A 24558-nucleotide genomic window follows, 5' to 3' on the forward strand; every position below is an offset into this window, starting at 1 on the left:
GAGAGGGATCTTCTTTTTGTTTTTGTTCTCTGTCACATATCCCCAGTGCCTACAACAGTGCCTGACATGTGGTATGTGGCCTCTGAATATCTGCTAAATTAATGTAGAGTACATGATTGAAAGTCTACACTTTTAACAGTTTTCAGAAATAAAATTATTTCTGGATCATAAAGGAGCTATTGTATGATATTTCACAAGTAAATGAATATTTTTACCATCTGAATATTAAATTTTACAAGAAGATAAAAACAACTAAATACATCTTTGTCTTCCATGACAAACATGTTATAATTTAGTTTCCTAAATGATGGTATAGGAGGGATGTTTGTTTGTGTCGTTGGCATTGAGAGCTATGGAGTTATACAAAAGATACCATTCATCAAAGTCCTGAAGGAAATATTCAGTTGCATTTGACCAGCTAATGCAATTGGGAGGGAGATATTTTGTTCAAAAGAAATCATACTATAACTAAAGAAAAAAAGGAACACTCCACATAATATCTTTAATTCTCCATAGATTAAAAACAGAGGATAAAATAAAGTAGCTCTTGATGATGTTAATTTTCAGCTGTATCCTCCATAAGAATCACACTATTTCTCTCCTTGAAGTTTCTGCAACTGCTTTTAGTGGTCAAAACTTAAAAAATTTTTTACCTCCTCTTTTTAACACTTTTACCCAATGTATGAATCTTTCAATTTTTACATTTTTGTTTCTCACTTTTATTTCTATCTTTTCCTCTGCCATGTTCCCTAACCTTGAAATTGCTTTTCTTTCTTAAATTAGCTTTCCCCCAATTCTCTCCTTATACTTTTTTCTATGAAGCTTTTAAGATGCTTATAGAAAATTCTTTTGCAGAGATAAAATATGGATATAATTGAGTTAGATTGAAAGAGCAAAGTAAAATGAAATATTGAGAGACAGTTTAATTGTCATTAGCTGAGGGATTTTCTTGCTTTCCCCAGTGTGTTCAGGGCCTAGTCTTTATTTGTGGGATGAGTAAGAAAATATCATGTGATCTGGCTGGGCATGGTGGCTCACGCCTATAATCCTAGGACTTTAGGAGGCTGAGGCAGAAGATCACCTGAGGCCAGGAGTTTGAGACCAGCGTGGCCAACATGGTGAAACCCCGTTTCTACTAGAAATACAAAAAACAAATCAGTCAGGCCTGGTGGTGCATGACTGTAATCCCAGCTACTCAGAAGGCTGGGGTCCCAGAATCACTTGGGCCTGGGAGGTGGAGGTCTTGGTAAGCTGAGATCACACCACTGCAATCCAGCCTGGGTGACACTGCAAGAATCTGTCTCAAAAAATAAAATAAAATTAAATCAAATAAAGAAAAGAAAATATCCTGTGACCTATGTCAGTCTAGGAGTCTAGGACTGTGTTGGGCTCAGCATCTTCCAGCTCCCTCAGGTTTATGAGATCGTCTGTGACCTCAGCCTGTGTAGGACTGAAAACCACACTTGGTCCTGGGGTTCCACCTGGACCCTTGGGGCCAGCTAATTGCTCCAAACCTCTCTCTTTGAGCAGACTCAGCCGTGCTCTGAATGCCAGCCTCTGGTCATCTGTTCATTTTAGCTCTGTCCCCCCAGACTCGGCATGTTCTCACTGCCCATCCTTCTGTCACTGCCTTTCTCCCAACACTATCCACTCTGCCCGCTGAAGCCTCTGCTCCATGGTAAATAAACTCTCTCCTTGGTCTTTAGCTTTTCCTAGACCTCCCTTAGCTTTATTACTGAAATGAAATCAGAGCCCCCTGAAATGTGTGATGGGGGTAAGGTGGAAGCAATATCTAACTCTCATGCCTATGTGCCTTCTCAGTTCTACTCTAATGTAAAATTATTGTGGTGTTTTTCCTTTTTTCTTTTTGTAGAGACAGGATCTCACTCTGTTACCCAGGCTGGAGAGTGCAGCGGTACGATCACAGCTCATTGTAACCTGGAACTCCTGGGCTCAAACAATTCTCCTGCCTCAGTCTCCCAGGTAGCTGGGATTACAGGTGCTCACCACCACATGTGGCTTATTTTTAAATTTTCTTGGAGCAATAGGGTCTTGCTGTTTCTCAGGCTGGTCTCAAACTCCTGAGCCTCCCAACACACTGGGTTTATAGGCGTAAGTCACTGTGACTGGCTAAAAATTGTCCTCTTTTGAGGCTTCTCTCTTCAGATGCTAACCATCTACCTTACCAGTCATTGTCATTAACTGAACTGTGGGCCCATAGAGCTGCCTTCATCAACAGCACAGGCCCCCGGCTTAATCTTTCCTTTCGCTTTAAGTTCACATCCATTCTTGGTCATGCATGTCTACTTTGGAGGCACTTTTCAACCATTAGGAGATAGGGCCATGTTAGGCTATAGTTAATTTTTTAAAGCAGCGAGACAAACATTTCATAATACTAAAAATGGCAGTCTATGTAATTGTTTATAAATATTAAGATCCTGTAGAAGAATGAAACACCCCACCTCTTTGAACTGAAGAATGACCAAGTGACTCTCTTTGGCCTATGCAATATGAAAGGACAAATCACGTGTTACTTCCATGCAAAAGTCGTAAGAGCCAGGGAGGGCTTCATTACATTTTCCCCACCCCTGTGCTCACTGAGATATAATAAAAGTGTGCAATCACCTGTTATTTTAAGCTGCTGATATTTCCTTGTGCTGATTCTCTCAGCACAATTTAGCATATAGTAATGGATATATTAAGAAACAGATTACTCCTCCTCCACCCACATAAAATAAGGTTTTATCTGTAAGGTACTTTATTTTCTATCCAAAATAATCTATGCTTGTGTGTGTGTGTGTGTGTGTGTGTGTGTGTGTGTGTGTGTGAGAGAGAGAGAGAGACACACAGAGAGAGAGAGAGAGAGACAGAGAGAGAGACATACTCCATATCAAACTAGTCTAGACCCTTCGTGTTCCTAAAGAAAACCATGGATCAATTTTCAAAATACCACCATAGCATATAATGTTCCCCCTTAAAAATAAAGTGAAGTATCACCCAAAATAGGAATAATCCCATAAATCCCTAATGAAGATTACTGCATGAAAGACAATCTTTGACACAATCAGTGGCAGAGATATGTTCTTAAGCCCCCCAACCATTCAGATACGGTAATACCTGAGCAACATGGCAGACTATTCCACAACTTCATGATTTCTTGGAAGAGCCCCAATTGTGAGCACTGAGCCCCTGAGTGCCAGAGACCTTCTTGTATTAATGGTTCTAGAAAAAATATTTAGACTTTTTGTAATTTCATAATTTGCAGATGAGGGTCCCTCTGCCTTAAAGGCACTTTTACCACATTCATCCCCTTCTTTACCTAGGTAGGCCCTGCTTCTGGGATTTGTGGATTAAAGTATACAAGCAGTAAAACACTTTAATGGATATCCAAGAAATATTTGTCAGAAATTTGTATCAATTTAAATTCCTACTAGCAGTGTGTGAAAGTGTCCTTCCCACCAAAAGGAGGACATATTTTTAATATTATGTTTCAAAATAATGGTAAGTTGTTTCAAAAAATGTTTTAAACCACGTAATTGTATACATGTCCAAACCCAATGCTTTATTCTGTGAACGTTTGATACATTATAATTACAGTACTAATAACTCCTATAATTCTTTACCTTGGTTTATTCTATGGAATTATTTCAGCACTTCGGGAAAAATCATTCTGGGCATGTTGTAAAATTTGTTTTATTAGCCGTGAGTGGCACCTCAAACTGTAGGTATTTAAGCAATTGCTTCTTGAGAAGTGTTCATCTGAGTGCAAATGAGTTTGGCTCTGAACAGATTTTAGCAGGCATTTGACAGCTTGGATGACTGGCACATTGTCATCTTCATAACACACCTAAAATGCAGAGTGCCAAAAATCACAAACAGGTTGGATGTAGTTAAAGATCTGAGACCTTGTCCAACTTAGTTAATCTTTTAAATCATAGCAGCAGAAATATGCCAACTTTAATTAAAATTGCAGATTATTGTGTAAAACATGACTACCTGATCCACAAATATGTATTTTTTTATATTAATGTTCCATATTTGTGTTATAAGACTCATGTATTGTGTGGACTTGGCAGCTGATGGTACTGGGAACCCTCTTGGGCAATGATGATTTTGGTATAACAAGCAGCATTTTCTTTCTCTGATCCTTTTGATTTCATGCTCTAGGGCTATATAGCTTGGGTAATTTTTATGATGAGGAACAAAATTCATGTTTTTATATCATATATTGATGATAAACATTTAATAAAGGACAGTGAAAGGACTCAGAGAGTCAGTGGTTCACACCATATAACACATTATTCTTGGGATGTGCTGGGTTTTTTCATTAAAGGGATTTTGGATCATAGGGTGTGTGTGTGTGTGTATGTGTGTGTGTGTGTGTGTGTTTTAGTTAATGTTCTGCTGTTGGTGAAATACAAAAAAGAGAACAAAGTTGTGTCCCCAAGGAAATCTCATCTTGAAGCGTAGTTGCCATAATCCCCACGTGTTATGGGAATGACCAGGTGGAGATAATTGAATCATGGGGGGTGGTTTATCATGTTTTCATGGTGGTGAGTTAGTTCTTATGAGATCTGATGGTTTTATAAGGGACTTCCTTCTTCACTGGGCACTCACACTTCTTCTCCCTGCTGCCATGTGAAGAAGGATGTGTTTGCTTCCTTTTCTACCATGATTGTAAGTTTCCTGAGGCCTCCCCAGCCATGCTGAACTGTGAGTCAATTAAACCTCTTTCCTTTACAAATTACCAGTCTTGGGTGTGTCTTTATAGCAGTATGAGAACGGACTAATACAGTAAATTGGTATCAGGTGGTGAGGTTCTGCTGTAAAGGTACCCAAGAATGTGGAAGCAACTTCGGAACTGAGTAATAGGCAGAGGTTGGAAGTTTGGAGGACTCAAAAGACGATAAGAAAATGTGGAAAGTTTCAGAAATTCCTAGAGACTTGTTGAATGGCTCTGATGACAATGGTGATAGTAATATGGACAATGAAGTCCAGGCTGAGGTGGTGTTAGATGGAGATGGGGAACTTGTTGGGAACTGGAGTAAAGGTCACTCTTGCTATGCAAAGAGACTGGCAGCATTTTGCCCCTGCCCTAGAGATCCGTGAAACTTTGAACTTGAGAGAGATAATTTAGGGTATTTGGCAGAAGAAATTTTTAAGCAGCAAAGTGTTCAAGAGGAAGCAGAGCATAAAAATTTGGAAAATTTGTAGCTTGACAATATGATATAAAAGAAAACACCATTTTCTGGGTATAAATTCAAGCCTATTGCAGAAATTTGCATAAGTAACAAGGAGCCAAATGTGAATCACCAAGACAATGGGGAAAATGTCTTCAGGGCATGTCAGAGACCTTCATGGCAACCCCTCCCATCACAGGCCTGGAGGCCTAAAAGGGAAAAATGGTTTCCTGGGCTAGGCCCAGGGCCCCTCTTCTGTGTGCAGCCTAGGGACTTGGTGCCCTGAGTCTCAGCTGTCCCAGCCATGGCTAAAAGGGACTAAGGTACAGCTTGGGCCATAGCTTCAGAGGGGGAAAGTCTCAAGCCTTGACAGCTTACATGTGGTGTGGAGCCTGTGGGTGCACAGAAGTCAAGAATTGAGGTTTGGGAACCTCTCCCTAGACTTCAGAGGATGTATGGAGACACCTGGATGTCCAGGCAGATGTGTGCTGCAGGGGCAGAGCCCTCACAGGGAACTTTTGCTAGGTCAGTGCAGAAGGGAAATGTGGGGTGGAAGCCCCCACACAAAATCCCCACTGGGCTACTGCCTGGTGGAGCTGTGAGAAGAGGGACGCCATCCTCCAGACCCCTAAATGGTAGATCCACCGACACCTTGCGTTGTGTGCCTGGAAAAGCCACAGACACCTAACACTGGCTGAAAGCAGCCAGGAGTGGGGCTGTATCCTGCAAAGCCATAGAGGCAGAGCTGTTCAAGGCTGTGGGAGCCCACCTCTTGCATCAGTGTGACCTGGATGTGAGACATGGGGTCAAAGGAGATCATTTTAGAAATTAAGGTTTAATGACTGCCCTTTTGGATTTCAGACTTGCATAGGGTCTGTAGCCTCTTTGTTTGGCCCATTTGGAATTGGTGTATTTACCCGATGCCTGTACCCCTATTGTATCTAGGGAGTAACTAACTTGGTTTCGATTTTACAAGCTTATAGGTAGAAGGGACCTACCTTGTCTCAGATGACACTTTGGGCTTGGATTTTTGATTTAATGCTGGAATGAGTTAAGACTTTGGGGGACAGTTGGAAAGGCATGATTGTGTTTTGAAATGTTAGGACATGAGATCTGGGAAGGGTCGGAGTAGATTGATATGGTTTGGCTGTGTCCCCACCCAAATCTCATCTTGAATTGTAGTTCCCATAAACTCCACATGACATGGGAAGGACCAGATGGAGATAATCGAATCATGGGGGTGGTTTCCCTCATCCTATTCTCATGAGAGTGAGTGAGTTCTCATGAGATTTGATGGTTTTATAAGGAGCTTCTTCCTTCACTGGGCACTCACACTTTTTCCTGCCACCATGTGAAGAAGGATGTGTTTGCTTCCCCTTCCACCATGATTGTAAGTTTCCTGAGGCCTTCTCAACCATGCTGAACTGTGAGTCAATTAAATCTCTTTCCTTTATAAATTACCTGGTCTCGGGTATGTCTTCACAGCAGTGTTAAAAGGGACTAATGCAGGCTCTTTTTTATTAAATTTAGTTTTCAAAAAATTTTTATTATGTTGCAAAATATTCACTAGATAGGTGTTTTTATTCCTAGCATAATGTCACCAAAACATATTGAGTACCTATTTTAAAATTTCTTCTCAATGTTTTTCTTTCAAAGAGGAAATACAGGAATCCCGATCAGAGAATGGAGAGAGTAGGGCATGACAGGTAAAAAGAGAAGTCATTGAGGAATGACTATCAGGAGAATCAAAGCTAGCGTGTTAGGATGAAGTGGAGAGGAAGAAACTGCATTTTGTTAACAAATAAATTACTAGTAGTTCTGACAATTAGCACCTTGAGGAAGATATCATAAAGCCATGAGTTTCAGAGCTGAAAGAGACGATGGTGAGTTTTAATTCCCCCATTCATTTTTCCGAGCAAGAAAATTGAGATCCAGAAACTTGTCTAAGATCTCACAAAGTGGGGTGGGTCTCAGGGGATGGGGGGTGGTGGTTAAAGCTGAGATCAGAAGGCAGATTCTTGTATTTTCACTTCTGTGATCACTCTTCGATGCTTCAGCTAATATGTCCACTTTAGAGTTTAAATTCACTGAAATCTGGAGCATCTGGTGACTGATTTTTTTTAAAATGAACATACTAAAAGTTATACAATGGATCAGTTTTATCCCTTAATAGAATCACTACAAAATTATACATTAATTCCAAAACTGATTTATGACCTGTGTAACCTTGGGAAATTTCTTCATCTTTCTACTCTTTCATTTTCTCATCTGTAAGACGAAGATATTGACCTTGCAAAATTATTATAAGGTTTATAGAAAATGTATGTAGCACTACACCTATTCAAGAAATAGTAGCTAGTGATTTAAAAAGAAATCACCGCTAGCATTTATTGATATGTGTTTCTGTTTAGTACTTTATATGAACTATCTCATTTGCTCATTTACATTATTTGTATGAATATTATCATTTAAAATTACAGTGCACTGTGTAACAACATTTTGTTCGGTAGCAGACTGCATGTAGGAAGATGGTCTCATAAGATTATAGTGGAGCTGAAAATTCCTATCACCTAAGTGACATTGTAGCCATCCTAATATCATAGGATAACACATTACTCACATTTATTGTGATACTGATATAAACACACCTACTGCACTGCCAGTAGTGTAAGTCTAGCACATACAATTATATACAGTATATAATGCTTGATAATGATAATAAAGTACTATGTTTTTGGCTTATGTGTTTACTATATTATACTTCTTATCATTATTTTAGAGTATACTCCTTCTATTTGTATATATGAAAAAAGTTAGCTGTAAAACAGCCATAGGCAGGTTTTTCAGGAGGTATTCCAGAAGGAGGCATTGTTATCATAGGAGATGACAGTTCCATGCATGTTACTGCCCCTGGAGACTTTCCAGTGAGACAAGATGTAGAGGTGGAAGACAGTGATATTGATGATCTTGACCCTGTGGAGGCCTAGGCTAATGTGTGTGTGTGTGTCTTAGATTTTGATTATAAAATTTAAAAAGTAAAAAAAAAGAAAGAAAAATATCTTCAAGAGTAAGGATATACATAAAGAAAAAAATTTTGCAAAGCTGTACAATGTGTTTGTATTTTAAACTAAATATTTTTAGAAAAGAGTCAAAAGAGTTAAAAAGTTTAAAAGGTTTATAAAATAAAAATGTTTCCATCATCTAAGGTTAGTTTGTTATTAAAGAAAGAATAAAATGTTTAAATAAACTTGTTGTAGCCTAAGTATCCAGTGTTTATAAAGTCTATTATAGTGTACAGTAATGTTCTAGGGCTTCACATTCACTCACCACTCACTGACTCACCCAGAGCAACTTCCTGTCTTGCAAGCTTCTTTCATGGTAATTGCCCTGCACAGGTGTACCATTTTAAATCTTCGATATCGTATTTTACTGTACGTTGTCTATGTTTAGATATGTTTAGATGCACAAATACTTAACATTGTGGTACCATGGCTTGCAGTATTCAGTACAGTAATGTGCTGCACAGGTTTGTGGCCTAGGAGCAATAGGCTATACCACATACCATAGGTGTATAGTAGGCTATACCATCGAGGTTTGTGTAAGTACATGCTATGATGTTCACACAATGGAATCGCCTAATGACACATTTCTCAGAAGGTATCCCTCTCATTAGGCAATACATGACTGTATATTAGCATTGCTCAAAGTATGTTCTAGCTATTCCTTTGGAATTCTTGCATCTGAGTAATTAGAAGAGCCAGATTTCTGAACATAAAGCTGCTACTTCCCTGCTACCAGTGCCTGACATTTTATAGGTGGAGCTGGGTCACCACAGGCAGTGCCTCCAGTCATGACACTTTGTGTTGTTCTATGTGGATGTGTATTAGATTCCTCTTGCTCCTGTAACAAATCACCGTAAACGTAGTGTCTTAAAACAACACAATTTATTATCTTACAGCTTTGGAGGAAAGGAGTCCAACATGGGTCTCACTGGGCTAAAATCAAGAGGTTGGCAGGGCTGCATTCCCCCTGAGGCTGTAGGGGAGAATTTGTTCCATGCCTTTTGCAGCATCTAGAGGCTTCCTGCATTCCTTGGGTCATGGCTCCATTCTTCCATCTTTGAAGCCAACAACATTAGGCCAAATCTGTCTCATACTGCTATTTCATTTCCACTTATAAGGACCCTTGAGATTCTACTTGGCTCACCCAGATCATTTAGGATAATCTTATTATAAGGTTGGCTGATTAGCAACATTAATTTGATCTGCAGCCTTAATTTTCCCTTGCCATGTAACAAAGCACATTTGTAGATTCTGGAAATTAGGTTATGGACATCTTTATGGTTTGGAGGGCATTATTCAGCTTCCTACAAAAAAGAAATAGAAATCTCTAGTTAAGAGCTGAATAATCTCACTATACTATATCTATATCTCTGCAGCAAAGAATCTGATAGCATTGACATATTCTTCACCAGCTTTGTTTTGTCTTCAGTGTTGCCTTGCAATAGTGAGATTTTTTTTTTGCCAGCAAAATGGTTTCTTTTATATAGAATTTATATGCAGCAATTTCTTTAAGATGTGTTAGTATTGGCCAGGCGTGGTGGCTCACGTCTGTAATCCCTGCACTTTGGGAGGCCAAGGCAGGCGGATCATGAGGTCAGGAGTTCGAGACCAGCCTGACCAACGTGGTGAAACCTTGGCTCTACTAAAAATACAAAATTAGCCGGGCATGGTGGTGCATGCCTGTAATCCCAGTTACTCAGGAGGCTGAGGCAGGAGAATTGCCTGAACGTGGGAGGTGGAGGTTGCAGTGAGCCAAGATCCCGCAACTGCACTCCAGCCTGGGTGACAGAGCCAGACTCCATCTCAATATATATGTGTGTGTGTGTTAGAATTATTATTCCTAATATTTCCCAATTACTTGTTCTTGAAGAGATAGTGTAGTATTAGAAAGGCATTCTTGGTGGGGGTGGGGACCAGGAGGGAGTACAGAAGGGTCAGAGGGAATTAAGTATCTACTATGCCTTTGCCTTATGCATCCTGATCGCCACGCTGCAGCTAAGAGCACAGGTGTTGCAGGCAGATGAACCTGAGTTTTGAATCTTACTGCCTCTTATTAGCCAAGTGACCCTGGGCAAGTTATTTAAATTTTATAAGCAGCGATTTTCTTACATGCAAAGCAAAAATGTTAGCACTTATTTTACAGGGTTATTTATATTAAATGAGATAATGCACACAAAGCATTTAACGTACTACCTGACTCATAGTGAGGACTCCATTAACATTAGCAGCTGTTGTGGTGGCGGTTGTTATTTTCATCTCTCTGAACTTCAGTTCCCTTGTTTGCAGGGGACGGTTGTATCAGATGCTCTCTAAGATTCATTCAGTTCTAATAGTCCATGATGGACCGGGCGCGGTGGCTCATGCCTGTAATCCCAGCACTTTGGGAGGCCGGGGCTGGCGGATCACGAGGTCAGGAGATCGAGACTATCCTGGCCAACATGGTGAAACCCTGTCTCTACTGAAAACGCAAAAATTAGCTGGGTGTGGTGGTGCGCACCTGTAATCCCAGCTACTCTGGAAGCTGAGGCAGGAGAATCGCTTGAACCCAGGAGGTGGAAATTGTAATGAGCCAAGATTGCCCCACTGCACTCCAGCCTGGTGACAGAGCAAGACTCCATCTCAAAAAAAAAAAAAAAAAAAAAAAAAGGTCCATGGTGTTAGATATTATTCTCCATGTATGAAAGGCTTGATTAACTTTGTTTCATTTTGTTGCTGAAGAGTGAGCTGTGTAGATTTTAATTAGGGATTCAATATCTGTGTTCTAAAGGTTATATATCCATTGAAGTTATTTATTTCTGGAGATGGGTCAGAGAAATTATATTTTTTCAGAGACTGTCTTTTTAATCTTAACTTTCAAATTTCATGGCATGAATTTGGCCATAGTATTCTCTTTTGATTAAAAAGAAGTCTCCACTGTTTCTGTAGCTATGTCCTTTATGTCTGCTTTTAAGATTATTTTCTATTTGTCTTTTTCCTTTTTTATTCTTTATTGCTTTGGCTAGTAGTTTGTCTGATTAGTCTTTTTTTTGTTTTCAAATCAACTTTTTTTTTTTGCTGATTCTTTTTGGTTTTATTCTTGTTTTTAAACATTTTATTAATTTCTGCTTTTACTGTTATTATTTTATATACTTTGTAGTTGATGCTCTCCTAATTTTTTGAGTTGCATAGGTGAGTTATTGATTTTTACTCTTTCTAAAAATGTATATAGAGTTGAGAATATAAATTTTTTCAAAATATTGCTTTAGCTTTATCTCATAAGTTTTGATATGTACAATTTTCATCATTCAATTAATTATAAATATTTTGAAATGGTCATTGTAATTAGAATACATAAATTATATAAATTTTAAATTTCTAAATATATGGGATTATTTTTTGTATTTGACTTCTAATCTGATTGTACTTGTTCAGAGACTGATCTGAATGACAGAGATTCTTTAATATTTGTTGAGAATTGCTTTTTGTTCTAATAGATGATCATTTTTTATATTTTTTCTACATAGGCTTGAGAAAAGTATGTTTTCTTTAATTGGTGGATGCATTTTTATATGCAAAATATGAAGCAATGCATAGTAATATTTTGTTTTTGATTTATCAATTACTAAGAAAGATGATAAAATCTCTCATTATAATTTTGCCATTATCAATATATCCTTGCATTTCAACTGATTTTTGCTTTTCATGTCTTGAGGCTATATTATTAGGTACATACAAATTGCCATTTTTACATATTCCTGCTAAACTGTTGATGCTTTTAATATATAGTGACCTTCTTCATTTCAATATGCTTTTTTTTGCCCCAAATTGCATTTTATCTGCTATTAATATAGTGAAAAAAGCTTTTTTTTTGATGGTGGTGGGAGGGCAGATATCTTGTTTCTTTCCTTACTTTCAAACTTCTGTGTCTTTATGTTTTGGGCGTTCCTCTTTCAAATACATACAAACAAATTTCCATGTTTATTCAATCTTAGAGTTTGTAATCAACTTGTATTTTATCTTCACTGAAGATCTTTTAAACTGGAGAATTTAGTTTTTTAATATTTGCTTTTATTAATGGCATTTGGGGATTTATTTCTACCATATTATTTCATCCTTCCCTTGCTTTCCTCTTTAGTAGTTACATTAGGGCTTAAGTTTGGAAATTATGTACCTAGAGGTGATTGTAGAAGCCATTGGAATGAGTATATTGTCAAGATGAGTATATAGTCATGTTATATATACATAAGTATATATGTCAAGTATATTGTCAAGTCGAGGCGGCAGAACTTGGAGGAAAGTTTAACAAGCTAGTAGAAAGAGATCCTACAAAGAGACTGATGAATTCTGAACAGAGAGATAGGAAAAGGATCTGGAAAGGGTAATGTCTTAGAGTCCAGCAGGTGAAAAGGTTTCAAATAAGAGTGCATGGTTAGCAATACCAGATGCTACTGAGTCTATGAAAGGGAATTACATTTTGTGGTTAGAAGATTATTGAAGACTTTTGAAATAAATATTTCAATGCAGTAGTAGGAACAGAAATTTTACGGACAAAGGAAAGGCATGATGTAGAATACAATCTTTGACTGAAGGATTTGTAACAATGGGGGAACTTTAGCGTGAGAAAGAAAGTACCCGTCAAGATGTAGAAGAAATAATGCAACAGAACAGGAGCAACTGATGAGCCAAAGTCATCAATACAATAAAAATCTCCACACTTTCTTCTGATGTAGGTTTCTTTTCAAGAATCCACTTAGAGACTGCACAGATTACATGCCTAATTACGAGTTGGAAGAAATGCAATATAAATGACGAGGGTGTCTCAATAGGCAGCACTGATGAATCCATTAATTTGGGTATCATTGATCAAGCACTGTGAAGTTAATCCTGCAATGTGGGTTAGATCAGAGCATACATTAATAAACGCACTTGCATTTGACCTATAAAATGAATGATCAACATGTCCCATAGGGCCGGGAAACTCATGAGCTCTCTTAAGAATCATCACTATCACTAAGCCATTTTAAAGGCCTGGTTTTAGATTTTCATTAGCAGAAATATCTCTGAATGCCTCAGCTAATGAAAACCAAGTGCCTAATTTCTGCTAAAACAGACTCAAGGCAATTATTAAAGTTTTTGCTCTTAAAGTGAAAATAAAGTAATTTTACTTTACTTGTACCTTTTGTCTTCTTTCCTTTGGGAAGTGACTGCAATCACCAATTTATTTAGCAAATATTTATTGAACAACATCAAGAGTGTGACACTCACCCTAAGTGGCACTAACTTGTCAAATAGCTCAGGAGGAGCTATTTCTATTTTATTTTTAAAAAAGAATATTTTGACTAGGATATCCTTCCTCTAGGCATCTTAAATAAAGCATTGTTTTAGGGTAAGGGCAGTTATCCACAATGCTGAGAGCTTTGACTGCTTAGACAAGGCTCTATTCACTTTCTAGAACTCTAAAAATTGTGCAGTGAGAAAAGCATAATGGGTGGCTTCGTTGTGAAGTGGCCACCCTTAAAAAAGAGGATTTCTCTTTTTGTATGGAAAACCTTTTTTTGTTGTTATTTTTTTAAAATGAAAAGTAAGTGCCCCAAAACTCACCTAGACATTGGGAGGGTGCTTTATTTGCTCTGTATCATCAAGTAGCAAGAGTTTGATGATTGTCTTTTGGAAGCTCAAGAAGGAGTTGTTTAGGGCTTGAGTAGTATATAGAGTAGAGGAGACAGAGTAAAAGGGTCTTAGTAGGAAGATGACATGGATAACAGTCAGGACCTAAGCGGGGAAGAGGGTTGGTAAGAGAGTTATTGTAGAAGAATGGCTGAATATATTTATGGTGTGGAATATTCCATTTGAAGTTAGTTTTTGACCTGTGGTGTAATTTAATTTCCTTCTAAAATCCTCAGTACAAGTCAGTTTTACATAGCACCCTTATTTAATGGTGCTTTGGGTGATGCAGGAAGAGGAGCTCTCCCATGCTTGGGACAGAGTGGGAATGAGGAAGAACTCACCTGGAGGTGAGATGGCAAGGAGAGGGATTTCAGAAAGAGTAGGAATCGGACACAGGGAACCTTTTGGGAACCCATGGAAGTATTGTGGTGTGGTGAGATTTTTCACAGAAAGTGGAATGATTACAGAGTGATTTTATTTATAAAAACATGGTTCCTGATTCTTCAATGCCAGAGAACTTGGGGATAGCCAGCTTACTCTTGAAACACTGATAGCAATGCCAGTTGGTCATAAGAATGTATTCCCTCAGGCAGCCCAGATAAATAAAAACAGTGAAAAAAAAAAGCTGGATCTTGAAAGTTCTAGGACTCCAGTTGGAAATAACTTTTCACAGAGAAATGAAGACATCCTAGCTTTGCTCTCACCTGCTGGGACTCTGGATAACTGACTTATACTTCCCAAGCCTTAGTTTCTCAATGTATAAAATGAGAGAATTAAGCAAGTTACCTATTAGAAGAGTGCCTGCCACATATTAAGTGCTTAATAAATGCTAGCTTCTAAAGAAGGTGACTCTGATGCTACATAAATAAGTCATTTATCCTTTTAACATTGCATACCTAGAGTGTGCCAGCATCTGTTAGACTAAGGCTAAGACTCACCCTTCTCTCCTCTGGTTTTATTACCATTGAGAAATAGGAGAGGATGAATTGGGATCCAAACTTTATATTTGGAAGCCCAATACTACCATAGTGCAGGGACCCTGGCAAAAAGAGAAGGAAAAATGGGGCATCCTATCATTCTTTTGTAAACTGAGCAGCAGAGGGAGCTGCCATGATGTGCTTGCCTCTTACAGACAGAACATGGATGAGGAAACATCACCCCTTGGGAACAAGCAGCCCTGGGAGAGCATGGAAGGGGCACTTGTCCCAGTTGGAAATAATGTAATCTCACCACTTGTGAGTGGGACTTGGCCCAGTGCTGCTTGGTCTATTCTCACCATCATATAAATGATTCCTCTTCTAGTCTTGCAAACGTGCATGTGTGTGCAGTTTTAAACGTTTGAGAGAATGGATTTTGTATTAAAGGCATCTCCGTTCATGTTTATTAATGGAGAGGTTGTAGAAGCAGGACTGGTGTTTGTTTCATTTATTTAGCACTTGTGACAAGATGGCTCTGAGCCTGGCCAGTGCGAGGACATTACTTTATTGATTAAATAATGTGATGAAAGGGAATGGTGCTTATGTGTTGAGAGATTATTGCCAGAGACACTTGGCCAACGAAGTGCTGAAAGGAAAGCAGTGTGACACTTCCACTGTGAGTAAGTAATTAGCAGCCAGTTGGAACTGAAATGAAGTGTCCTGGGGAAAGTTCCCATTAATGTTGCAGGTTTGCATTTTTAAAGGCATACAGAAACATACATCTTACTTCTTCATGTTTTGACTCTGAAATAATAAAAAATAAACATCTGAAACTACAGTGATATAGAACAATACCTTTGAAATGGCACAAAATAAAACTGCCCAATTTTATATAAAAGGGACACAATTCTAATCTCACGTATCATATATAAAACAGGAAAAAATTCAAACAATGCATTTATTACATTACTTTATTGCAGTTCTAAAAAACGTCTACTACTTGTAGAAATATTTTAGGGTCCATATGAAGAAGACATCCTATGCAGGCATTTATGGGAGAAAATAGGACTGTACTATTCAAGAGTGTAACCTGACATTTGTTATTTAACCTGTGGAATGATTTGAAGGATGGATATTTTGCCCAGAAAGTTGGGGATCTGTAAGAACTCGAGGCACTTGTAGGTCTAGTTTGAGTGATGGCATCAGGATTTACTCTCTGTCTCATGCAGATAGTCTAGCGCTACTGAAAGGGCGTACATGGGCATTTGCAGCTCCTTTTGACAACCTGCTGTTTATTCCATCATGTCTGTAACTCTTCAGAATATTGCTCCTTGCTTTTTGTTCTTCATTATTTATCTTTTTCTCTCATTAACCTGCCTGTCTGTATTCTTTATTTTCTTTTTTTTTCTCTCTTGTTTTTCTTCTTGGGAGAGCAAATAATTAAAACAAGGACTCTGAAGGCTCTCTTCCTAGATCCAAATCCTGATTCTGTGACTTACTTGCTGTATGACCTTGGGAAAGCCACTTGACATTTCTGTGCTTCAGTTTCCTCATTTGTAAAATGATGATAATAATAGTGCTTACTCTTAAGGATGCTACAAGAATAAAATGATTTAAAATATTTAAAGTGCTTAAGCCATTCTTGCCACATAATAAATGCTATTATAATTTGTATGTATTTATACGATGAATTAACACATTGGTTTGATTCCCACTGACTCAAAAACATTTAATCATGCTGTAAGACCTCCAGAATTATGCCAAAATTATTACCAAGAGATTTGAGGTGCTCTATTATTTGGCTGTAACCTGTCTTTTAAACCTCTTTCATGATATACTCCACCACATCCCATATTCAAGTCACTTGAGTGTAGTCATGCCATAGTTTAGAAGTTCGAACCCTCCAAATCTCATGTTTCAATTTGATCTTCAATATTGGAGGTCGGGCTTAATGGGAAGTGTTTGGATCATGGTGGCAGATCCCTCATGAATAGATTAATGCCCTCTGATGGGAGCTGGAGATGAGTGAATTCTCACTCTTAGTTTCTGTGGGAGCTGGTTGTTAAGAAAAGCCTAGCACCTCCCTTCCCTCTCTCTTGCTTCCTTTCCCACTGTGTAATCTCTGTACATGCAGGCTCCTCTTCACCTTCTACCATGAGTGCAAGCAGCCTGAGGCCTTAGTGACAAGCAGATGCTGGCACCGTTCTTCTTGTACAGCCTGCAGAACTGTGAACTAAATAAACCTCTTTTCTTCATAAATTACTCAGCCTCAGGTATTCCTTTATAGTAACACAATTGAACTAGGATAATTCATCATAGCTTGAATTTACCATATATTTTCTAACTTCTCCAAACTACTCACTCAGTAGAAATACTCCCATTTCTTCTTGTTTTCTGCCACTTAAATGCTGAACACCTATGTTTTTATCACTTAAGAATTTGAGGCCGGGCGCGGTGGCTCACGCCTGTAATCCCAGCACTTTGGGAGGCCGAGGCAGGTGGATCACGAGGTCAGGAGATCGAGACCATCCTGGCTAACACGGTGAAACCCCGTCTCTACTAAAAATACAAAAAATTAGCCGGGCGAGGTGGCGGGCGCCTGTAGTCCCAGCTACTCGGGAGGCTGAGGCAGGAGAATGGCGTGAACCCCGGGGGGCGGAGACTGCAGTGAGCCGAGATCGCGCCACTGCACTCCAACCTGGGCGACAGCGAGACTACGTCTCAAAAAAAAAAAAAAAAAAAAAAAGAATTTGAACATTATCAGTATATGAAAAGTTCCCTGTGTAGACCTCTCCTATTTACTACGGTTGTGGGAGGCTGAATGATGGCCTCATACCCCAAATGGCCACATTCTAATCCCTGGAATCAGTGAATATTACCTTATATGGCAAAGGCTGTCTAGAGCCATTAAAGATTCTTGAGATAGGAGATTATCCTGGAGTATTCACCTGATCTCTAATGCAATCCTAAGTATCATTATAAGAGAGGGAGCAAGGGCATAATTCACACAGAAAAAAGAAGAGAAATTAATATGACCATGGAAACAGAGATTGGAGTGATGCAGCCACAAGCCAAGAAATGCCAATGGCCACCAGTAGTTGGAGGAGGCAACCTCCAGGAGGAGCCTGGGCCTGTCTACACCTTGATTTTAGCTCTGTAAGACTCATCTTGGACTTCTGGCCTCTAGAACTACGGAAAAGTACATTCATGTTGTTTAAAATCACCAAGTTTGTGGTTACTTGTCACAGCAGCCATAGGAAACTAATACAATGGTATTGCGGTCTATGATTTTATTTTCAATACATTTTCTTAATTTGTTTTAAAATTCACATACAGCAAAAATCACTCTTTTTGGTATATAGTTCTATGAGTCTTAACAAATGTACAAACTAATACAACCATCATCACAATCAAGAAATAGAACAGTTCCATCACTGTCTCACCCCCTGCATACCCAAATATCCTTGTGCTACTCCTTTGTTGTCGAACTCTTTCTACACTCTTTTTTTAAAATAATAATTTTTTGAACTGGGTTTCACTGAGTCACCTAGGCTGGAGTGCAGTGATGCCGTCATAACTCAGTGCAGCTTTGACCTCCTAGACACAAGCGATCCTCCTGCCTCCACCTCCCAAGTAGCTGGTTTCACGCACGTCCATGTGAAGAGACCACCAAACAGGCTTTGTGTGAGCAATAAAGCTTTTAATCACCTGGGTGCAGGCGGGCTGAGTCTGAAAAGAGAGTCAGCCAAGGGAGATAGGGGTGGGGCCATTTTATAGGATTTGGGTAGGTAAAGGAAAAAGGGGGGTTGTTCTCTGGCAGGCAGGAGTGGGGGTCACAAGGTACTCAGTAGGGGAGCTTTTGAACCAGGATGAGCCAGGAGAAGGAATTTCACAAGACAATCTCACAGTTAAGGCAGGAACAGGCCATTTTCACTTCTTTCGTGGTGGAATGTCATCAGTTAAGGCAGGAACCGGTCATCTGGATGTGTATGTGCAGGTCACAGGGGATATGATGGCTTAGCTTGGGCTCAGAGGCCTGACATTCCTGTCTTCTTATATTAATAATTAATTTATTTATAAAATAAATATATTCTTATATTAATAATTAATTTATTTATAAAATAAAACAAAACAGTGGTAAAGTGTTGGGATGGCGAAAATTTTTGGGGATGGTATGGAGAGATAATGGGCGATGTTTCTCCAGGCTGCTTCAAGCGGGACTAGGGGCGGCGTGGGAACCTAGAGTGGGAGAGATTAAGCTGAAGGAAGATTTTGTGGTAAGGGGTGATATTGTGGGGTTGTTAGAAGAAACATTTGTCATTTAGAATTATTGGTGATGGCCTGGATACAGTGTTGTATGAATTGAAGAACTAAACAGAATAAGAGAAGGAGAAAAACAGGTGCACATGTACCCTAAAACTTAAAGTATAATAATAATAATAATAATAATAAAAGGACTAAGAACTGGGAGGACTTAGGACATCTAATTAGAGAATGCCTAAGGAGGTTCAGCATAGCCTTGCCAGCAAAGATTATTTATTTACTTCCAGAGTTTAGAGTGACGGTTTGGGGATAGCACCAGGAGATATCAGCTGTGATGGCTTGGAGAAACAGTGTAAACCGGCAGTGTAAACAAGAGCAGGGCATGTATGAGTAGTTGAGAACGGTGAATAGGAGTATGACTAGACAGAAGACAGTAGGGATGACAAGTTTTTTGCGGCACAGTCCAAGTTGGTCTGGTGTCTGGAATGAGACTGGGGCCTAATAAAAAGGAGCATCTATACAGGAGCTTAAATGAGCTGTACTTTTTAGCATTCTGAGGACAGGTCTGACTTCTGAAAGGGAAAGTGGTAAAAGTATTGTCTATTCTTTTTTAAGTTGGTGGCTGAGCTTGGTGAGGTGTGTTTTTAAAAGACCTTTAGTCTGTTCTACTTTTCTTGAAGACTGAGGACCGTAAGGGATATAAAGGTTTCACTGAATACTAAGAGCCTGAAAAACTGCTTGGCTGATTTGACTAATAAAGGCTGGTCTGTTATCAGACTTTATAGAGGTGGGAAGGCTAAACTGAGGAATTATGTCTGACAGAAGGGAAGAAGTGACTGCGGTGGCCTTCTCAGACCCTGAAGGAAAGGCGTCTACCTATCTAGTGAAAGTGTCTACTTAGACTAAGAGGTATTTCAGTTTTTGTGACTCAGAGCATGTTGAGTAAAGCTAATTTGCCAGTCCTGGGCGGGGGCAAATCCCTGAGTTTGATGTGTAGGGAAGGGAGGGGGCCTGAATAATCCCTGAGGAGTAGTAGAATAGCAGATGGAACACTGAGAAGTTATTTCCTTGAGGATAGGTTTCTACGATGGAAAGGAGAGGTTTTAAGAGGCAGGCTAGTGGCTTGTACTATAGCATAGCCTGCTTTTGCTGGTGTGTGGTGATTAGGCCTGGTGGAACTGCCATCAATAAACTAAGTGTGATCAGGGTGAGAAACAGGGAAGAAGGAAATGTAGGGAAATGGGGTGAACGTCAGGTGGATCAGAGAGATGCAGTCATGAGGGTCAGGTGTGGTATCAGGAATAATGTGGCAGGCCGGATTGAAGTCCAGGCCAGGAACAATGGTAATTGTGGGAGACTCAACAAAGAGTGAGTACAGCTGAAGGAGCCGGGGAGCAGAAAGTATATGCGTCAGCTGTGAGGAAGAAAATAGATTTTGGAAATTATGAGAGCTGCAGAGAGTGAGTTGAGCATAGTTTGTGATTTTAAGGGCCTCTAAAAGTATTAGGGCAGCAGCCGCCACTACACGGAGACATAATGGCCAGCTTAAAACAGGAAGGTCAAGTTGTTTGGACAAAAAGGCTACAGGACACGATCCTGGTCCTTGTGTAAGAATTCTGACTGCACAGCCTTGCACTTCAGCTGTATCTAATGAAAAGGGTTGGGATGAGTCAGGGAGAGCTAGAGTGGGGGCAGTCTCTAAAGCTGTCTTCAAGGAATGGAAAAAAGAGTGGGGAAAGGATTTAGGATCTATGGGGTCAGCTAGGTTTCTTTTTGTGAGTTTATATAATGGTTTTGTTAGGATGGCAAAACCAGGTATCTAAAGGTGAAAGTATCTAACTATGCCCAGGAAGGAAAGGAGTTGTTGTTTTGTAGAAGGGGTTGGGGTTTGAGAGATTAGTTGGACACGATTGGCAGGGAGAGCACGTGTGTTTTTATGAGAATTATGCTGAGATAGATAACAGATAAGGAAGAAATTTGGGCTTGACTGAAGTAATGGGGGCTGTCTGTGAAGCTTTGCGGCAGTACAGCCCAGGTAATTTGCTGAGCCTGATGGGTGTCAGGGTCAGTCCAAGTGAAAGCAAAGAAAGGGTGGGATGAAGGGTGCAAAGCAATAGTAAAGCAAGCATGTTTGAGATCCAGAACAGAATAACAGATTGTGGAGGGAGGTATTGAGGATAGGAGAGTATACGGGTTTGGCACCATGGGGTGGATAGGCAAAACAATTTGGTTGATAAGGCATAGATCCTGAACTAACTTGTAAGGCTTGTCTGGTTTTAGGACAGGTAAAATGGGGGAATTGTAAGGAGAGTTTATAGGCTTTAAAAGGCCATGCTGTAACAAGCGAGTGATAACAGGCTTTAATCCTTTCAAAGCATGCTATGGGATGGGATATTGGCATTGAGCGGGATAAGGGTGATTAGGTTTTAATGAGATGGTAAGGGGTGCATGATCGGTCGCCAAGGGGGGAGTAGAGGTATCTTATACTTGTGGGTTAAGGTGGGGGAATACAAGAGGAGGACATGAAGGAGGCTTTGGATTGGGAAGAAGGGCGGCAATGAGATGTAGCTGTAATCCAGGAATAGTCAGGGAAGCAGATAATTTAGTTAAAGTGTCTCGGCCTAATAAGGGAACTGGGCAGGTGGGGATAACTAAAAGGAGTGCTTAAAAGAGTATTGTCTAAGTTGTCACCAGAGTTGGGGAGTTTTAAGAGGTTTAGAAGCCTGGCTGTCAACAACAGTTATGGAGGCAAGGGAAACAGGCCCTTGAAAAGAAGGTAATGTGGAGTGGGTAGCCTCCGTATTGATTAAGAAGGGGACGGACTTACCGTCCACTGTGAGGGTTACTTAAAGCTCAGCATCTGTGATGGTCTACGGGGCTTCCGAGGCGATCCGGCAGCGTCGGTCTTCAGCCGCTAAGCCGAGAAGATCTGGGAAGGAGTCAGTCAGAGAGCCTTGGGCCAGAGTTCCAGGGCCTCTGGGAGTGGCTGCCAGGTGAGTTGAACAGTCCGATTTCCAGTGGGGTCCTGCACAGATGGGACACGGCTTAGGAGGAATCCTGGGCTGTGGGCATTCCTTGGCCTGGTGGCCAGATTTCTGGCACTTGTAGCAAGCTCCTGGGGAAGGTGGTTCTGGAGGAATGCCTGGCCACTGCGGTTTAGGCATTTGGAAGTTCTTGTGTGCTGGAGATGTGGCTGGGGTTTGTCTCACAGTGGAGGCAAGGAATTGCAACTCAGAAATATGTTGCTACTTGGCTGCCTCTATTATTGTACACCTTGAAGGCGAGGTTAATTAAGTCCTGTTGTGGGGTTTGAGGGCCAGAATTTAATTTTTGGAGTTTTATTTAATGTCAGGAGCAGATTGGGTAATAAAATGTATATTGAGAATAAGACAGCCTTTTGACTTTTTAGGGTCTAGGGCTGTAAAGCATCTCAGGGTTGCTGCCAAATGAGCCATGAACTGGGCTGGATTTTTATATTTGACGAAAAAGAGCCTAAACGCTATCTGATTTGGGATAAAGAAAAAGGAGCATTAACCTTGACTATGCCTCTAGCTCTAGCCACCTTTTTAAGAGTAAATTGCTGGGCAGGTGGGGGAGGGCTAGTCACAGAACGAAACTGTAAGCAGGACCAGGTGTGAGGAGGGGCGGTGATGAAAGGATTATAGGGTGGAGGAGCAGAGGCTGAGGAAGAATTGGGACCTAGCTCGGCCTGGCGAGGAGGGGAGAGGTCAGATGGGTCTGTAGAAAAAGATTAGAAAGACTCAGCGATGCTTGGGGTTGGGACTGAGGGGACAGGCGGGAGGGAAAGAAGGAAGATTTGGGACGAGTTGCATTGGGAACAGAGACTACGGAGGGACTGATGTGTAAAAGAGTGCCTGGACGTCAGTCACCTCAGACTATTTGCCTATTTTACGACAAGATTTATTTAGATCTTGTAGGATGGAAAAAATTGAAGTGCTGTTTTCTGGCTATTTGGAACTACTGTCGAGTTTGTATAGGGTCAAGCAGCATTGTAGAAGAAAATAAGGCATTTAGGTTTTAGGTCAGGTGTGAGTTGAAGAGGTTTTAAGTTCTTGAGAACACAGGCTAAGGGAGGAGGAGGAGGAATGGAGGGTGGAAGGTTGCCTATAGTGAAGGAAGCAAGCCTAGAGAAAAGAGAGTAGAGACATAGAGGGAAGGGGTTCGGGGGTTCTTAAATTCCAGAAAAGTGGGAAGGGGGTCGGGGTGTGGAAATAAGGGGTTGGGGCACAGAGATAAGATGTCAGCGTGAAGAAATAAGGGATTGGGGCACAGAGATAAGAGGTCAGGGCGTGGAAATAAGGGATTGGGGTGCAGAGATAAGAGGTTGGGGTGTGGAAATAAGGGATTGGGGTGCAGAGATAAGAGGGGGCATGGAAATAAGGGATTGGGGTGCAGAGATAAGAGGTTGGGTATGGAAATAAGGGATTGGGGTGCAGAGATAAGAGGTCAGGGTGCGGAAATAAGGGATTGGGGGTTCTTGCCCCCTAGAAAAGCTGGACTTGCCACTAAGGGTGAAGGAGAAGGGGTTGAGGGGTTCTTGCCCCTCCTCCAGAAAAGCAGAGAAGGGGTAGAGATATGGAGAGAATGGGTTGGGGTATTTGCCCCTCCTCTAGAAAAGCGGGACTTGCCGCTAAGGGTGAAGGACTAAGGCAGGCATCCCTGCGTGGTCTGACACCTGTGAAACCTGGGTGAATAATCAGAGAGGTGTCCCTGAAATGATTAAACACAAAGGGAAGGCTGCCTTCCCTAGTCCGTGACTGGCGCCGGAGTTTTGGGTCCACAGATAAAACGTGTCTCCTTTGTCTCTACCAGAAAATGAAAGGAATTGAAATTAAGAGAAGGGGGAGATTGAAGTGTGGCACCAAGATTGAAAGGAGAAAGAGGTTGAGGGATAGTGAGGGAGGTTGGAGAAGAGAGTAAAAAGAGGCTGCTTACCGGATTTGAAATTAGTGAGATGTTTCTTGGGCTGGTCGGTCTGAGGACCTGAGGTCGTAGGTGGACCTTTCTCATGGAGCAAAGAGCAGGAGGACAGGGGATTGATCTCCCAAGGGAGGTCCCCCGATCCGAGTCACGGCACCAAATTTCATGCACTTCTGTGTGAGGAGACCACCAAACAGGCTTTATGTGAGCAATAAAGCTTTTAATCACCTGGGTGCAGGTGGGCTGATCCGAAAAGAGTCAGCGAAGGGAGATAGGGGTGGGGCTGTTTTATAGGATTTGGGTAGGTAAAGGAAAAAGGGGGGTTGTTCTCTGGCAGGCAGGAGTGGGGGTCACAAGGTACTCAGTGGGGGAGCTTTTGAGCCAGGATGAGCCAGGAGAAGGAATTTCACAAGGCAATGTCATCAGTTAAGGCAGGAACAGGCCATTTTCATTTCTTTTGTGGTGGAATGTCATCAGTTAAGGCAGGAACCGGCCATCTGGATGTGTGCGTGCAGGTCACAGGAGATATGATGGCTTAGCTTGGGCTCA

General features: G+C 40.6%; 2 long non-coding RNA genes across 3 annotated transcripts in view; one reads left to right on the top strand and one right to left on the bottom strand.

Moving 5' to 3' along the window:
- Positions 1-24558, top strand: part of LOC101151867 (uncharacterized) — a 222021-nt gene that overhangs the window by 42445 nt on the left and 155018 nt on the right. The window lies entirely within an intron of this gene.
- Positions 17559-24439, bottom strand: LOC129531826 (uncharacterized). Its single transcript, XR_008677257.2, has 3 exons — positions 24025-24439; positions 21896-22093; positions 17559-19044 (listed from the first exon to the last, which is right to left on the bottom strand). It is a non-coding gene; the product is annotated as an uncharacterized lncRNA (long non-coding RNA).

This window comes from Gorilla gorilla, chromosome 12, assembly GCF_029281585.2.
Source record: "Gorilla gorilla gorilla isolate KB3781 chromosome 12, NHGRI_mGorGor1-v2.1_pri, whole genome shotgun sequence".
In the NCBI taxonomy this organism is placed as follows: Eukaryota; Metazoa; Chordata; class Mammalia; order Primates; family Hominidae; genus Gorilla; species Gorilla gorilla.